The sequence below is a fragment of the Manduca sexta genome, chromosome 6 (genome assembly GCF_014839805.1).
Source record: "Manduca sexta isolate Smith_Timp_Sample1 chromosome 6, JHU_Msex_v1.0, whole genome shotgun sequence".
NCBI classification, from domain to species: Eukaryota; Metazoa; Arthropoda; class Insecta; order Lepidoptera; family Sphingidae; genus Manduca; species Manduca sexta.
The window spans coordinates 5,887,734-5,907,587 of NC_051120.1; positions in this window are offsets into that span (position 1 = coordinate 5,887,734).

Consider the following 19,854-nt stretch of genomic DNA (forward strand, 5'->3'; position numbering starts at 1 on the left):
ACTGCCAAGAAATAAATTACAGATAACAACGTTGTAGAAAACTTGTTTCCAATTGTGAACCGAGGCGCGTATTACACCTGTCATTCGCGGTAACGGTGAGAAACTACACAAATAGAGTCATTTATCGCGATTCTTCTCCTGGCTCCCCGACAGCACTCGACAGTCTACACCCACCACCGTCAAATGAAGATGGAACGACGACTTGACGACCCCTCTAATACATCTTGCTGTACAACTTGAAAAAGAATTTCACTTTGTAACGTAAGAATTCTTGAAAAAGAATTACATTGATATCAACAACCCTCATTCAAAGTAAATAGGTAAGATTTAATATCCGTTGTATTCGAAACGTAGTTGGTAGTTACAAAGGAAAGGAGATTTTTTTTATGTTATATTTTTATATGAATACCGACTGCCTTGGTGGCGTAGTTGTAATACGTACCGACTGTAATGCTGAGGTCTCAGGCTCTCCTGGTTTAGCAAAGTGATATTAGGTTTGAATGATATTAGATATTAGGATAAAAGGCGTGACGTATTTGTGTGTATTTTATGAATTCTGCGATCGTCGCAACTTACAACCACTTTAATCGGAAAATTATAAAAATGTTGAAATAATACTAAGTTTATTGAATATAACTTTATTTTGTTTACAATTATAGCGATATTGAATATTAATTACAAGCAAATTACTATTTTTATATTTTATTAATTCTTTGCCATCGCCAAAAATTGTGACGAACTTCATGTTTTAATCAACGACTGTCTATAAATACCTGAATAAAATGATTTGATAATAATATATAGGCCACATTGATGTTAGTTAAGAAGTTCAACACGGTTTCAGCGTAAAATAGTGGCCCATATTATATACTTACGAATATTAATTAAACGCAGTTATATGTATTTGGTATTCTGGGTTTATACTGGTGACAATTTATATTTCCTATATTACATATACTTATATTAGGGCTGCCATCAGTATTGCCACCGAAGTTAGTGATGTGTCAAATACCATATTTGTTCGTCAGTAGCATTTAAATGTTAATATGAGAATACATTGGTGTATCTAGTAATACTTACAGAGGTTTATAAACATGTAATAATTTGTAAATATGGTTTTTGTTTCTTAAATTATTACTCATTAAATCTACAGGTAAATTAATAATTAAATACCCCAACATTTTTTTGCAAGACAAAACCAAGAAAATCGCGACCCCTAGCAGCCCTATACTATAAATGTATCATTATTGAGGGACATATAGAAGGGGTATTGGGCTATAATTCACAACGTTGACCCAATGCGGGTCTGTGGACGGGTTTAAACTAATGGCCAATCTGGGGCAGGATTTTCAAACCGCATTGATAAGACTTCTGACATGACTTAGAGACTGGAAATCGATTACAGTAGTTTTAATGTACTCTCGGGAACATTAAATGTCTTGTTTTATTAGCTGAACCTGATCAATCTCGGATACGCCACATTTTGGGCTCAAACCATGATCACATTTGTTATAAGTATACATCAAAGTTATAAATGCTTACACAGGCGTTTAGTTTTTCGTATTGCAGTGCATATTGTTTCTCGGATTACCGAAATTCTATTTAGTAATGTATAGCCAAGGATGTTTATAACATATCAATGTATGTGATAAATATATATTTCAGAGGTGTATCATATTTTTGCTTGTATAGGGAGTGAAAGCAATCGATTGGCCAACAAAAGAGGCCGATAATGGACGTCACCTATCGATTTAACCCTCATGTATGGTGACCGATATTACGTACCTTAAATGTTATTTATATTTCAGTGAAACTTCAAATATAGTGAACTAAACGTTCACCTTCTTAGAACACATTATGGCAACGGTCCTGTTTTTATTCGTAAATATGACCAATGTACATTTGAGAACAAATTTTAGGAAATCTAATTTCAATCGCTAATATTATATATATTACATAATAAAAGTCTATTTCGATAAGATAAGTATCGGTGGTGGCTCGTAATTGGCTTATGTATTGTATTCATTTTGTCCTATATTTGTTTGTTTTTGATAGCTGTGAGCCACCCAAATATGATAAAATAAAATAAGTTTAGATATTGACTGCCACGGTTGAATTGTATAGTACGTTCGCATATTTTAGTACATGTAACGTGCGGTCAGTGAGATGATATGAGTTGTAGACATGGAGACTGTGCTCGCGGATTGTAATGGCCGTGAACTTACGGTCGGTCAGCATATGTCGGATTATCGCAATAATGCACTGGCCCATTTAACACCCCTCTGACCCTGCTGTTAGTTGACACGCTATAAATATGACTGACGGACGACCTATATTATGCTGCACGTAAATGCTTGCAATGTGCGGAATCCAAGCTTGAATTATTATACACTTTATAGATATAATGTACTTTGTAACTGTCTTCTGCAATTTATATCGTACATTTTCCTCAGATCATTACTTTGCTGTATAATAAATCAGGACAATATCAATCAATGAATTACGTGGCTGCCACCAGCTTTCAAAAAGCTTTTATTTTAAGTATCTTCTGCGCTTTATTTCCAAGTATTTATATATTACAATTGTTCAATTTGTCAGAAATGTTGCATGATGGAGACACATATTTGTGCTGTATAAATTGCGGTTCAGTAACCGTCACGAGTAGAAATATGTCGATGCATACTGCATACGTTTTGATTATAAAAATGCGCTTTCACATATGTCCCTTGCCAAACCTTCCGTGCGTCAATCAGAGGCAAATAAAAAGTGAATTCGACGCCATCGCCTCGAGGCACAGTCCAGGCAGATGTGGAGCTGTTTTTATTACTAGATATTCAATTATCCTCTATCAGTTTTATCAATTTAGATTCTATTACGGTTAATATTTTTATGATGTTAAACATAATCCAAAATTTCAAACACATGCATTGCAGCATTCTTCGTTATTGTTTCTAAGATAGGTATATTATTTGATACACATTCCGTAGATGACGCGCGCATACCTCTCTCAACTCACCTACGTCGTTTCCTTTTTATTCCACGGACATGTTGAATGTAATACGTTCTGAAAGGAATTACTTCAAGTGCATTTCACGTATCGCAAATCGTTATATTTATTTCTTTTGAAGACCGGAATTGTTAAAACGTCGCGTCGCTGTAGGTAGCTAATAGACAGCTTGACTGCCACATTTAATGGGTTTGTAATTAGTTAAAACAATAACATTTAAAAGCTGATCGTTGCTATTAATGTTTGTTAAACCAACTTTATGAGATACTTAGTTTCGGTATAAAAACTTTTTTATATTGGTGTAGAGAGAGCGTACAACAGTCATCTTCGTGCGGCCTTAGGACCCATGTCACAGTACTAGACCTAAAGTGTTGATACTTAGTTTTGTGAAAATATTGCTTGTGCAGTTATATTTGCACAAGCAATAACAAGCAACAATTGAAAATATTGCTTGTTGTATTCAAGGATTTGAGCAACGTGAAGTGCAAGTATAATATTTTATGGATAGCCAGGAGTAACAGATGATGCTGTCTTGAATTTTGCCTCTTGTCTTTTGCAGGGGAAATATAAAAAAAAAAACATGGATTTACTATAATCTATACATACATACATACATACATAACTTCACGCATTTATCCCCGAAGGGGTATGCAGAGGCGCAACCAGGGCACCCACTTTTCGCCAAGTATGTTCCGTCCCATGATGTGATAGGGGGCGAGCCTATCGCCATATCGGGCACAAATTCCAGACTCCGAGCTGATACTGAGCAGAAAAAACCCAAGTATCACGTTGCCCGACCCGGGATTCGAACCCAGGACCTTAGAGCGCTATTGTACCGGGCATGCAATACAACTACGCCACCGAGGCAGTCTATATATATAGTCTATAATCTATACTTTTTATAAAATAACAACTGAAATCATGGTGAAAGATCAAGTGTACTACATTTTTTTACTTTTATTATACCTTTAGGTATAGTTTATACTGTATTGCGCTCGTAATTAAACACAATTATTTAAGTATTTATGACACGTTTATTTTAAAATCCCTTGATCCTTAACGGATGTATACTAATTTGTGTTCGTCCAAAATATGAATCGTAGTTATGTTATTTAAAATATTGTTTATTCGGTGAAATATTTATGTTGGTGCAAATGTTAATTAATAAATATAATGGAATGGTCATAATGATCGTAAATTAAACCCCCAGTTATCGCGAATATTGACGGCATAATGAATTCCGCTCCAGTTGTACCTCGCCTGCACGAGAGGCTTGTAATATTGGGGTCCGTCGTGTTATCGATTTTAAGTTTATTTTTGTAATATCTTTAGAATTCTGCATAGTCATTTGAGTCTTTGTCTGACAGGGAAATTGGAACAATCCATTTTGGTTTCCCAATTTACAGTTGATGTCATTATTTTTGAATATCCTATGCAAACAATTTCATTATGCTAATATATCGTTAAGATTTTCAATGCGCATTTAATGTTTCGCTTTCATCAAAAAGTTACAACATTTATTTGCGAAAGAAAATATATTACGAGGACAGTGCTTGGAACAGTGAATAATGTCTCCGATCCTTGACTTGAATATTCATGTGATATAATACGTATATATATACTTATGTACGTGCTATTCTTGTTTCCTCTGATGTGAAGCGAGTCGTAGATTAATCTCACTATAGTACTTCGCCATCCCCACGATACTTTTAATGCAGTGATTTTTCGCTTGATTTATTCATTTGGAAATGATATTATAGATGTGGGCATGCTCGAACTTTCCTTGATATTGACTGAACATTTTATTGTATCGGTTTTGACAGAACGGTCGGTGTCGCGTTGGGTGATTTTAATTAAAACTTGAGAGAAATAATTCAAATACGCCATAGAATTTCAATAAGGACATTTTGTTGTCAATCAATTAGGGCAAAGCTTTATCATTTTTAATTGCATCACGGTGTCAGATGTAATTATTGAGGTAAAATAAACGACGCTTTACGTGATTTATATACAAAATGGAGGTTGTCAAATATGCCGTTCGTATAAAGTGGTATTTAGCAATAAATGCTTCACAGAAACCACGGAGCATATTAATCTGTCGATCCTTATTGTTATCAAAATACAGCAACATTTAGACCTATTGAATGGCCTAAAATTGTATCACTAGACCTATCCCAAATCTGTCAATCTACCAAAACCAATCGGGTCAGCAATTAGGGCTTCGGGCCAAACTCATTATCTGAACGTAGAGTGAGGTTAATACATTACTTTAGAACAAGATATATTTTCTATATCAGTATCTAAAATACTTTCCTTGCTAGAATGTAATAGATTTTAGTGACGGTTCGTTTATTCTACACATTTTCTCTAAACATTTTGTTCACAAGAAAAGATAACTAACATTATCTTAATACCGCTAAAGCTAAATTTTGCATATATTTACGTAAACGCTCTTAAAGAGAATGTAAATGAAGTGAATAATTCCAACCGGATTCGTAAGTGTGGCAACATTAAGTGCAAGCAAGCGAGCCAAGACATTCGAGGCGGTGAGGCCATATTCAGTATTCTGTGGTAAGACGCATTCGTCCATCTTAGACTACACACAATTTAACATTATTGTATACAACTTTGTAATATGGATTAACTATATTAGGATAAAAGGGAACGAACTTCGATTAAGATATTACAGTTACCTGAAAATATTTGTGTGATCTAGAGCTTAATTATTGCGTTCGGTACATAATAAGGTAGGGACCACCATACACAAGGTGTTAAAACCCGCTATAGTGGCCCACATAAGTGTTTTGCGTTCCGGAACATATAGACTACTTTTTATCCCAGTAATTTTCTCCCGTAGGAAATATAAAAAAGTAGATGATGCTGGCGTTGCGTCTTACTGATTATGTTATAGAACGCTACAGTAAATTAATGATTGTTGTAGCGGAAAAGGATGCGCGTAGTATCCAAAAAGAATAATTATATAATATTTTATAATGCATTTGTTAAACGACACAAATAACCTAAATTATTACAATTACCTAGGAATTATGGTTCCTATCTAACAAATGTATTTTCATCCAATTTTTTTTTATATTAAATAAATCAATATTAGCTCTAAAATATCAAGTTTAAATGTTAATTTAGTAAACAGTGAAACAGAGCCCATCATCAGTTCACGTCGGGCGCGTCACGAGCAAAAACGATTGGGCGCAAATAGTGGCATCAGTTATCAACGCAAATCCTTCTGTCGGTCGGACATATCGGTCGGATTACGGCATCGACACTCATCCCGCAGATAGCCGCGCAGACGTTTCTGATCAAACTGGAATTAACAGTCACTTCGCGTTCTGCCTCGCTCGAAGCGAACTCGACTCATTTCAAAATTGCAGATTATGTTTGTTGCAATGGGTTTGCGATTAGGTGCTGTTCGATAGAGTTAGCAATCATAACTTTTATTTGCCTTATTGTGAAGAGAATAGTTGTTGATATTTAGTAGCTTGAATGTTTAGGGATACTTTAGAAATGACGCGAATAATGAATGCTATGCGTGACAATAAAATAAGCTATAGATTATGTAAATTCATCTTATTTTGCATGAAACTTTCACCTGCCCGAGGTGAACCCAAAAGTTGAAATTAAACAGGGCACAGCCGGCTTTCACGATCCGCGCCAAATACTCCATCACGGATTTTCGATCAATTACCTTTCTAAATTTTTAAACAAATTCCAAACAACTTCTTCCTTGAGATTTAATCAGCCGTCACTTGGGTTGTTTCGTGAATTTCTTTTAGTTAATATTTAATGAGGAATCATCCAATTACCAAATGTCCTATGGGTGTTTCTCCGTCTTAAAACAGTTAATTAACTTACGTAACTAGCTCTCAGAATGTTGTATCAAAGACGGATTGAATCTCTAGACAACATTCTATTTCCATCTAGTCCAGTTTGCAGTTGCTTTGCATAAATTTATATTTTAGTTGGCATGTCCATGTAAGTAGTAGGTAGTATGAAACATTCTAATTAATTTAATATATTGGGTATCTCGCCTTAACCTTCGATGAAAGTTTTAATTTTTTAACTAGGTAGAGAAATTAATCTATATCGTATCGTCTAAATAATAAACGGATGTCATAGTAAAAAAAAACTATATCATCCACAGCTATCAATGGAAGTCGTGTCAACGAAGTCTATTTCAGATACAAAATATTTTCCAGTGATAATAACAAGCACGTAGGCGTTTTTATTGTCCGCCATCTTTACGTCCACGACTGACAGCTGTCAGCTACGCAGACAACGTTATTGTGGTTGTTTCAGGGCATTTAGTCTTTAGGGGAATATGCAAACAGAACTCATCATTGTTACGTGTTTGTATTGACGTAAAATATAAGGTACAAAACTTATTGTGTGTTAGGAAAAATAAAATTATCATTGGTCCGCAATTTGGAGTGACAAATTTTGTATAATATATATCCTTTTAAGTATTCAAAAACAAAAAGGTTCGTTACAATCGAATGCTTACAAACTGTAACCTTAATTTTATGTACGACCCTATCCAGTACCCCATCAACATTAATTACCATGCATGTATGTATGTAAATTTAATATCTCGATTGCGTGTTCGTGTCTACGGTAACCCTTTTTGTCTGAATTAATTCTATGGCTACCGAAATCAGTTAAAATATTTTGAGCGGTCCATATATAACGGTTATCACAGATTATTGTGACGGCAAAGATTATGAATATTTTATACGCAGTTGGAGGATAGTAACTTAGTTAAGAATGACCGATGCGATCCTTGAGGCTGAGGATTGCTAAGCGCGGTCAGTAATTTGATGGTTCATTGCGTAGGGTGACCCTTCAAGCCCCCGAGGGCAACCTAAACCCATCGCAGCCTCGCTTGTTGTCTCTCAGCAACCGTCGTTAAGGGAAGCCAATAACAAACTACAAGCCGCTTCACATGATCATTTCTTATTAAGCAAAAGATTTATCTGATCGGTATACTAGCAGCGACCTATAAAATAAAGTAAATTTATGGATATACGCTTATTCGCGTATCAATTTTACTTAATGCAAAATTCATTTGTAATGCATTCAACATCAAAAGCAATTTCAAGCTTATCGATTTCGTACAGCAAATATAAGGCAGTGGCACAGTTTGCGTAACTCCAGTCTCATCCAACACAACTCATGTGCCAACTGGATTTCAATCAGCGTAATATCGCCATCGGAAACCGGATACAAATAGGAGGGACGCAATCGACTGGGTACACCGTACTGTCTGCAGCCCGGGGCGCGTGCGGAATTAAACCACATAACATTGCATTCAATTTAGATATTGCTGTCAAACTGGTTAATTATCCGACAGGGCTCATTGTCTGTCCGTGTTACATGATAGATGGGTAATCCGCTAATTAATGTGAAATTGTATTATGGCATTGCGTGACACACGAAGGGTTCATAAACATTTTGTTGTGATTCATTATTTTAAAATATTCATGATCGACATTAAAAATCTTGAATGATATAATAGAATAAGGAATACACAGTCAACATTGTAAACTCTACACTGGCATTTAAAAGTTGTGCACGATAAAAATATGGCTAGAAAAATGGATTTGTAAATAGTGGTATACTATTGCGATTACTATATTCTAACGTGTTATTATTGTCGTCGCAGCAAACTGAAATGTATGAGTAATAACCGATATTTATATTCCATACACATGTAGTTGGTATCCCAAAATTATTTTACATTAAAACATACATAGAATTATTAATCATTGGATATTATCGCGGTTATTTCTGTTTTTTTTTTACCAGCCGTTCCAAAGACTGCAACTTTCATGATTTTTTAATGTCTAATATTCATGTAAACACAAGAAATCTTTATTAAACTTTAAATTATAAAGGTAATATTTTTTAATGGTAAAAATGTATTGGTGTTTAAGTAAGTTACCTTTATTTGCAATTCTCTACTATTCTACTTACTCTAAGATAATAATATATTAAGCATACTTTGTGTTTCTTAGTTTGCCAGTATTAATAATTTAATTGGCAAACAGGGTGTGATAGCACTAACCACTATCACTATAGCAATAACACAAACGAGGTAACACATTAAAGTTTACACATAACGCTCATTGCACCGCGGAGTTTCGTAGCGCACAAGTAGACAGAAATTTAATTTCGGTTGGTTATGTGGTGCCTCTGGATTCGGTTCAAACTTTAACGACTAGGGAATTGTACGTGTGATCAAATTAACCGTGTAATCCGTACCGAAACTTACTTAAAACTTGGAGCTATTATTCTTCAGGTGCCCTCATTACCACACCACACCTTGTTATCAGTTCGTTACGTTCGCGCCAACTTTTGGCGTTATTTAGATTGTGTTTTCTAATAATCCACACGCCTAATAGCTGTAGCTCGGTGTTTCCCGCAATGTTTTTGAACGCTTGTAATTTTGCATTATGTGGTAAGTAGTACCAGTATGGTTTTCATTTCGAAATGTTTTGTTATTATCATATTTATTTATTTATTTATTTTGAGAGTTTACAACAGAGAGAACACACATTACATTATTTCACATATAGCAGTATAACGGTAGAAGATAACTGTGTTTCTCTACTTACAGTAAACTACAGCATGCATCATAACTTACATGGTATTATTAATTTTGAATTTAAAAGATTATTATTATTATTGTTTTTTTTTTCAAATTAATATTATTTCTTAAATTAATATTAATTTGCATGGTTATTTTTGAAGTGATCCAGCAATAGACTGTTGAATGTAGGCATGGTATTGCTAAAGATATCTATGTCTTCCGAAACAGTTGCTATGTCATTATATTTAGTGATGAGTCTGACTAGTGGCGAATGTTTTCCTAAGTTGGTTCGATAGCGAGGAGGTTTGAGTATTGGGCAAGGGTAACGGGGAATTCTGCGGGGGACGTTTATATTTATCTTATTAAGCAGGTCGGGGCAGTTGATGTGGCTATTGAGGAGCTTATAAAGGAATTTTAGGTCTGCGATAGTACGACGAGTTTCTAAAGTGACTAACCCGAAGTGTTCAAGTCTTTTTGTGTATGATCTGACTGACCTTGCGATGTTTTTTTGAAAAGATAGGCGTTGAACGAGTCTTTTTTGTACTCTCTCTATTCTGGTAGTATAGATTTGGTAAGTCGGGTTCCAAACGGCGCTGCAATATTCAAGCCTGCTCCGTACAAAACTGTTAAACAATATCATGATGGTATTTGGGTATTTAAATTCCTTTGAACATCGCAGTATAAAACCTAGCGAATGATATGCAGCCGCCACTATCGCATTATAATGGTCTGTGAAACGTAATTCACTGTCTAGTTGAATACCCAAGTCTCGAATGGTGGTTATTTCAGTGAGGCAATTTCCCTGAATGTTGTAGGTGCTTTGAATTATTTTCCGCTTTCGGGTAAATTTAATATGGTGGCATTTATCACAATTTAAAACCATTTGGTTTTCTGTACACCATTGGCTCAGGTTATCTATATCTTTTTGTAAAAGTTGAGTATCTGATTCAGTACGTATCGTGCGTATGAACTTTAAGTCATCAGCAAACAAATAAGGCTTGGAATATTTAAATATACTAGATATATCATTTATAAATACGTTAAACAATAGGGGTCCCAGTATTGAGCCTTGTGGTACACCAGATGTAGCTAGAAAGGGTTCGGATTCATCTCCATTTACTACAACTGCAGCTGATCTATTGTCCAAATATGAATGACACCAGTTTAATGTAGCGTCAGGTAAACCCAACAACTGTAATTTGTACAATAATAATCGGTGATTGACCTTGTCAAAGGCCTTTGAGAAGTCGGTATATATTGCGTCTACTTGCAATCCCTCATCAACCGCAGTTGTTAGATCAGAGATGTAAGTTACTAGATTAGTGGTTGTTGATTTTTTTGTGACAAACCCGTGTTGGTTCTTAGAATAATTCATATTAAGCTGATATTTTATTTTTATGCCCTTATAACCATGTAATACAACATAAATACTACTTCGGTACTAATCAAAATACTTACTTTTTTCTTTACATCCTTTTCGTAGGTTGACCACATTTTTGCGTTAATTGAGATACCACTTACATAGTATGGTTTAGGCATTACCGAGGCAAAATGCAACAGTTATAATCATGTGAAATACTTCGGAGTTAAACTATAATAAATGTACTTAGTTGGTAAATCAAGTAGACAGCGTACGGCGAGCGCTTCTAAAGCTGTTTAAAGTGTTTCTCTGGGGCTTCCACCTGCCTAATACGAACTAGATACATCATGTATTTGTCTGGTAAAGTTGGTAACAACATGTAACGTATTGTCAGAGCTAAATTGGCAATTAGTTGGAACTTTGCGCGTGTGTGTATCGTTAGCGTAACAAATCGGTAAGGTTATGGAATTTGGCGGGAAGCCAGCTCCTATGGCACATTGTCCTGGCATGGCAGTAACCTCTTAGGTACCGATCCAATCATTAGATATTGACAATTGGTACTTAATGTACTCGATGTCGCCTAAGGACCAATATCCACAATATGCACCTCAGTGAAGCATATGGGTTGACACAAGTTTAACACATTAACATTAAAGCGAAAATTATGCATTATTTTGTCTCAAAAGGACTAAAAAAATCTGTATCTTGATAAGCAATCCGTGAATTATCGTTTCAGTAGTCGTGAAAAAATTACAGTTAAAGCTATAATAGGATAAATATTTTTTTCATCTAAAATATTAATTAATAGGTAACATTTACACCACATTTAAATGAAACACGAATGTCTTATATATCGCATATGTACCATATTTATATGACCAACTTGTAATAAATTTCCACAGTAATAAAAAATACCAGAATGAAATTTTAAAACGCGTTATTAATATCTTAATATCGCACAAGATGTATCGTTAAAAGCAGAAAGAATTTTCATTTCTCATACAAGTGTGCAAGCGATTTAATTAATCTTTCCCGCAGAGACTTCGTCGTCTCTTCAAAATAAAATGGTACACATTTTCCTAGAATTTGGCTTAGCAAGTGCTCCGTGGTTCGTTAGAGAGTTTGCGTCGAATTCCTGAACTAAATTCCAGACAAACAATAACTGGAGAAGTTTTGTACCAAAATCTTATGTTTCTGAGCCCAACAAAATCAAGAACAACTTTGTCAAACTATCTCGTTCATTCACGTAAATTAGTTGTTGACGAAATAGAAACACGGTGACAAAGCGAAGTCTGACCTTCATAATCGTGAATTTTCATTTGAAAAGTATCTATAATTAATGCTTTTGTCAATATATTAACTCTCTTTTTCACGCTTCTAAATGAGTGAAAGAATGTGAAGTCATTTAGTAATTATCTAAATCGTAAGCTGTATTTAAACATTCTAACTTGCTTTTTAATTATATCCTAGCGTATCTTCTTATACTTTATTCACAGATGTTTAATTACCACTCAATTTATTAGCAGATTACTGGTGGAGAATGCTGTCAATTTCATTTAGCTTTGACATGTTGAATCACATTAAATTAATGTCACCGATTCAGCTTAAAGATAAGTTATTTAACCATGAAATGTTTAAGAAAAATACCTTTCGAGAATTATATAAAAAATATTTCAACAGTTACTTACATTGTAGAAGTGTAGTGTTTTTATTGAATGGCGAGTTAATGTATGCGCGACACCCAAGTCCTCGACTATCTACTATAGTTAGAGTAAAGTGATTTTGATGGAAGTTTTGATTAGATTTGTTTGAAGACAGCGCTCATTGAATTATTCACGCTGTGCCCGTATTACTACTCGTGTAATTTAAAATTGCTGAGTTAAACTAAGTTTAAACAGAGTTAAAGTGAGTATGATGAATGCTAAGGTATTTATGAAGGCTGTCGGTGCTCTGCGCGCTGCCATCGCTGTTGAATGCTGCCACTGTACATATTCATAATCAGTTTCCGGAACAATGGCTCTATAAGTTAGTTTAACTTCAACTAGGTACGCATAGCGGCTGAACTTCAGAGTGCTGCCATTGGAATAATGCTACTCAGCCTCACTAATATTGCAACTGCTCTCTATTGAGATGCGCTCAAGTACTTTGACTTTACAGCTTTGAGAAACAACTGCAATATTAAGCTGTAAATCAGTAGCTATATTTTACCCATATATATATCTTACAGTGATGTTTGCTTTGATCTATGACTTTCTTCACGATCGAATTACTCGAAGAAAATACCTTTGTACCTCTTTTTAAGCACATTGCGCGCACAGATGGGTCTGAGATTTGGCATATTTAAAATTCATAATATAGGGGAGTGCAGAAAAATAAAATTTTAACTTGGCGGCCAAATTCGACCAGTGCGCGACCACTAATTAATCTAATTCTGTTTTAAACTGAATAAGTTTGGTCTCAGTATAAACCGACCATACTTTATTATTACCATTAAGGTAACGCAATTAATGAAAAAAAAAATAAGGTAATAACTAGTTTGTATTTATATAAAATTTTGCAAATTAGTTCTTAATGTAATAATATTTTTAAGAAGTACTTATTAGCTATTTCTAACAGCTCCAACCACGTGGAAAGCTCTTCCTAGAAAAGAGTCCCGCAGTGTATTTTAAGTGGCCCATATGTTACTACAGTTCTAAGTTTCATATATAAGTGGGTCATGTAGTATATTCCTATTTATCTTATGATTTATGTTTTCGGTAACTTGGATTATATTAATCACCTATCCACTTATTGTAAGTGTACATGCACACTTTCTTTCGAAATATTTTCAACGCCAAACCCAGGTACGTAATCCTCACATCCAAGAACATTTATGTATATTTGAGAGGGTACTTACTTTGTTTTAGAGGGCCGAACATGTTTACAAAGCTATCTCATTATGAGGCGATGTATGCCGACGGCACTCGGCATCATCCTTGATGTCAGGTAAAATTAATTCGCACCACCTTTTAACGGAGTCACCGGAGCCGGCGATCCTCGCGACGACACAAATTTATACGTCACATTGACTATTCAGAAAGGTCTCTCGGCAACAAAATAAATTGGGAACGCCGTCTACAATAAAATGTAGTTAGAGGGAGCCATAAATATGCGATATATTATCATAACGCGACCGACCGCTTCGCCACTCACGTATTTTCAGCGTTTAAATAGATTTTCGTTTGCTATACAGCCGCATTATTTTAGCTCATTCCGTTAGCGAATAATCAATCGGTGTATTTGTAATTTTATATCAAAATACTAAACTCTACATCATTAGGCCATATTATTCATTGATCTAACTGAATATTGTTAAGAATATTTTGGATCTATATTTTATAATCTTTATAGTCTGTTCATATTTCATATGTATATGAAAATAAAAATAACCTCCTTTTCTTGTTTTATTCCCATCGCACTTAATCCGCTCTAAGTAATGTTATTATGTCAATAAACAATTTCATTACTAAATGTCTAGTTACAGTAATTATACCTTATTTATTGAATTAAAAATGAGTATCCTGATTTGAGGTTATAATTGATAATACACGAAGAATTCGTTCCAATATGTCCCATAGTAGTATATACGTAATAAAAGTAAGAAGCGTTACGCCAAGACGTGCTAAACTTTACTAATAACTGTGAAATATGAAACACCTCGTGTCGTGTAACCGTTTCGAGAAGGTTCAGTCATTCATTATCCCGACACGAGAGGGCCGGTTAATAAATCTCTGAGATGCTTCACCTACTATGTTATGCAGGATTAGTGAGTTGTTCGGCCCGATATGCCTCCCTTCAAAACCGTTGCATTAAAGATGTTTGCGTTTTGTCACCGATGTGGATAACTTATGGCGTCAAAGTTAATATTGCTGGCTTTATAATATTTATATCTGCTCAGATATCAACCATCGTATACAAGATATTAAACTCGTCATAGTGGTTCAACGTCAAGGTGTAGAGTTCCGTGATCAGCTGGTGTATAACCAGTTTTAAACAGTTCGATATTAATGCGTCAACTAGCGAAGGATAATCATCTTTTGTTAATCAATACTGTGTTTGGATGCCACTTTACTTATTATCGGGTACAATGGTATCACTTTACCGTGACTGCAAAAAAGAAACAAACGAAAAAAACGTATTTGGCATAATAGAAACAACCGCCGACGACCTCTGAGAACAATTACTTTTGTCTCATAATTTTGGACGACATCCACTTAATGTTTACCTAATATAAGATGGCTCGTTCATTCTTAATGCGTCACAATATAACCTCATTGGTTTTTCTTATGAAAATAAATCCTTTTCATTTGTTATTCTTATAAGCGGGAAGTTTATTGTAGAAACCAAGTCCAACATAGTCATATTGTCTTTATTTTAGAAATATTAAAATATAAAATAAGATAAAGTTTTAACAGAGTAAAACATAATTGTTCTTGTAGATTTCTATTATTTGTTTTTTTATATAATTAAATTAGCAGACATCTAAATTGCTCGCTTAATGAGAAATGCTTGGCCATAAATAGTGGCGAATACTGCTCACAATTTTCAATTACAAACTACTGCATGCCGTTGCTTTGCGCTCGTCATGCTGAAACATTAGCTGCTAAGTCGCATAATGCCAGTTCACATTCGCTTCGAAGTTCTCCGAATACGAATGATAATTATCATTATGTAGATACTAGATACAAATGCTTAAGCTCTGTTACATTAAAATATCTTATTTTTTAAATGATTCTTATATTCTAAAATGGCTAGTACATTAAGTTTTAAACCTAAGTATTATTTGAGATAGTGGTTGAGCTAAATGAAATGCAGTTACGGACGGAATAGGACACGACGGTGTCGTTTGGGTGGAATTTGAACTGTTATTGGCTGCGGTTATTGTTTGTCGACAGATTAATCGTTGTGCAGGACACCTGCTGGCGGTCGTTTGTGTGGGTCGGTGGTTCGGCTGGATAGAATCACACTGATGCAGTGCCTAGAGAAGGGTGACTTCTTAGATTTTCTTTTACATACAAAGCACTCTTTGTCATACGTAAAAAGTAAGTTTCTGGGATAAAACATGTCGGTATAATACAGATTTCTATTCGCAGGAAAATTATGAGAATCGTAGCAGTAGTTCTCACAAAACACCTATTTAAACAAATAAACAAGATCAGCTTACATAAATGTACTCCGAATACATTATTTATAATCGACATAATATTTACAATGGTTGTTTAATACACTTTAGTTGATTTTTCAAGAACAGAAATCGGTTCTTTATTATAGTTTATCTGTTGCTTACTCTGCGATAATAAGAGTATAAATGTAAACAAATAGGTAATAACTAAAAGCAAAGCACGTTTATCAAACAACGTTAATTTAACATCGTTTTTATTAGCCGGTACGTGAGCGCTCAGTAATGTTTTGTGTAAGTCTTCTGCAAGTTCTTTTTATATTGTTTTCACATAGAATGCAGGAGCGCTATATTTCACGTTTCAACGAATGCAATAGTTCGCCGCGCTTAGTTTGCCGCTTCCTACTTATTCAGTCAGGCTTTTTGCGGAATTGCTCCTGCATAGCTCACCTCAGCGGGCCGGCTGCAGCCGTACGTTACAAAATGTTTTATTGATATAAACTCTCATGTAGGTACAATATGTTATCACATTCATCCAAAAAGTTTGTACATTTTAAATTTCGAATACGTTTTTCATTAACGTTCTATAGGCAAAGGTGTGGCTCCCATTCATCTCTATGAACTCAAGTTAATATCACCTCTTCGCGGTGAAGTCTGTACGATAACAAAGGAGGCTTTGGCGATCTGCCAACCAGCAACGGAGGCGAGGAGCTGCAACAAGGACAACCGCAGTGGCGCAAGCAGTAAAGGGCGCGAGCGCTGTAAAGTAATTGAAGGTGGCGTTAGAAAATGCACAGTCAGGATTCTAATGCATTAGGGGGTAGGTTGCTTTTAGTGGTAGCGCGTGAGTGAACGCACTGATTAGTTTTAAGGCACCTGAAAGGCTTTTATTGTGGATCGGATTCTTTATAGCACTGTCTAATAATCATTTATCGTAGCTAGTCTTGATTAGTTGATATTCGATACCTTGTACTAGACAACTTTTACAGAATTTCCTTACATTAAATAATGATATTAACTTGTACAACTATAGGAATAACATTTTTAAACCTTTAAAATATTTTTCATAAAGTAAATATGAAAGCTAATGCATTTGCTAAAGTGAGTTAAAGTAAGTAATATTTTTAATCTATTTGCAAGGCGGGTAGTTAATGTAGAGCTGTTAGTCGAAAGTCGAGCACGAATATACCGGCGCAGGTGACGGGAGGAAAGAAGCTTTGTACCTGTACCGTAGCTTATTAATAAACAATACACATTACAACATATTATATATAAACTGCTAACAACTGTATATATGTGTTTTATTTTCATGACGTGATAGGAAGTGATTCTGTTGTTTTCTAGCCATAGGCAAATTCCAATATAAGGCGACTTTGTATTTATCAAAGTCACGATAAATAAATATTGTTCAGACTGGAAATTGAGCACGAACCTTACTAGAGTTAGATAAAAATAATTAAACAAGTAATTAAACTTGGTTCTATTTCAAAGAAGAAAAATCTGCGCTCAAAATTCTCAGTACATACTTATTGTAATTAATATTTTACCAGGAATGGCATCAACACGTCATTCAAAAATGATTCTCTTCTGGCGATATCGTCTTAAAACTATTTTATTTAGCGTCGAAACTGCGCAGTTCCTTCAAGATAGTAAGAGTAGGTCAAGCACTATAGAAAGCTTTTTGTATGCCATGTACTTGACAAAAAAGTGGATCAAACGGTGCAATATTCGCATTCACTTCAATTTATTGATAGTCGATTTAAAATATCTGCTCTGTTGTACAAAGACTAGCTGATAGAACACATAATATTGCTATTGATGAGTACTGTTAAAACGTTTTTCGTCGTTCATTTGTTTAACTGATTACCTTGTTTATTTTTATTTGGAAAACTTATCATCGAAGCCTTTGCACATATTTTCTAATAAATTGCGTAAAAGAGTTATTCTAGGCTAATTGTTTAGACAATATAATAATTATATCTAGGTAATGGCATTGTAATTTCTATATATCATTTGAACAGCCGTAAAAATGTGCATTAACGCTTAATAAGGAAATAAATGTGCCTGCCTGACTGCTTCGCTGGCGTAGTTGTAATGTATAAATGTACAAGTACGACTACCACCCTGAGGTCCAAGGTTTGATTCGCGGGTTCGGGAAAAATAATTGTGACTGGGTTTTTACATCTTAAAAATTACTCAGTCGCAGCTCGGAGTCAGGAAGTCGGCGGTGTGATACCTCCGTGCCTCGGAAAGCACGTAAAGACGTTGATTCTGCGACTGATCTTTCTCCGGTTATTTCAGATTGCCTTGTCACCGGACTATGAGAGTGCAGGAACAAAGAATGCACCTGTGTCTTGCACACACACTTGTGGACTATAATATCTCCTGCGTTATTGGTTGATCTCAGTTGATATTGGCCGCCGTAGCCGGATTTGGCTAGGAGGGACTTATTCATTCATTCGAATTCTGTGCCAAATAAATTTATTGTTTGTTTATAATTTGTACGTAGAAAATATTCCCTGAAAAATATTAATGTGTTTGGACTAAATGTGAATACAGTTCGTGCGCTTGCAACATACGTATCACTTACTCAGTAATCGCCCTGGACGTGAGATTACGAGCCGCTCTTCACTGTTTGTTTTCAATAACAGCGGTGGCCAATACCGACACAGATGTGTTTATCCCCAGCTTTATTCACACAAACGCGAAATGCAGTTTAATACATTATTTTATTATTGGAGACTATTATAGAATAACCGCGGTCAATATTTTAATTCGAGTATAATACAGGTGCGCAAATCCGACTTTATTGTTTGTTTTTAATATGTAACATAAAATTGTGGTTAATTTTGTTCGTTTAATGAACTTTTTTATTGGTAAGGCAACTAAATAATGGTTTGTGGTATCGCAACTATACTGGATTATCATCTATTTGTGAAAAAGCAAAACTATGTATGCAGTCATCATTAATCAATTAGTAGCGTTTCCTTGCGTTAAAATCTGTGTTTACAGTTCGTTTAGTTTTATTTAGTTACCTCAACAGACAACAATATTTTACAAAGCGCACAAAGCAGTGGAGAGCACTTGTCACGAGCAACATATTTTGAAATACAAAACAGAACGCTGTGTTTACGGAAATAATGCTCGAGAAATAAGGAAGGTTAAAAGAAATATAATAGGTTAAGGCTCTTAGTAATCATCGTATTGTATGTCGTAATCCTGTTAATATTCATACAAATACTTAGAGAAATAAAAACAATTTCCAAGAACAACGTAAGCCGGCAGAGAAGAAAAGTTCAAAAATGTTCTGGATCCAATTCTCTGGCAACAACAGTTTTCTTGGAAAAACTGTACCGCTTTACAGCCCTCTATACAATAACTCTAAAATAGCTTTTATAATGTCTGTTGTTATGCTTTCTCTAGCATTAAATGCATTATTTCAGTTATCAATTCAATTTATAAGTAAAGCAGCGATAGAAAATTTTATCTATTTTTGTTTGGTCCAATCCAGGTGTGCGGAATAAAATAATTAATGCATATTTAGCAATTAGGTCAGTATTCCCTTGAGAGCAATATCGTCACGCATCGGTAACATTATCGGAGTTGATCGTAATGACCGGATCCAGTGAGGCGAATTGTTTCGGAGCCCTCGTCTGTCACTCCGTGATGAGGGAACAAGAGTCGATCACAAAAAAGGGTTAGCGCATTCGGAAATGTTCACAATA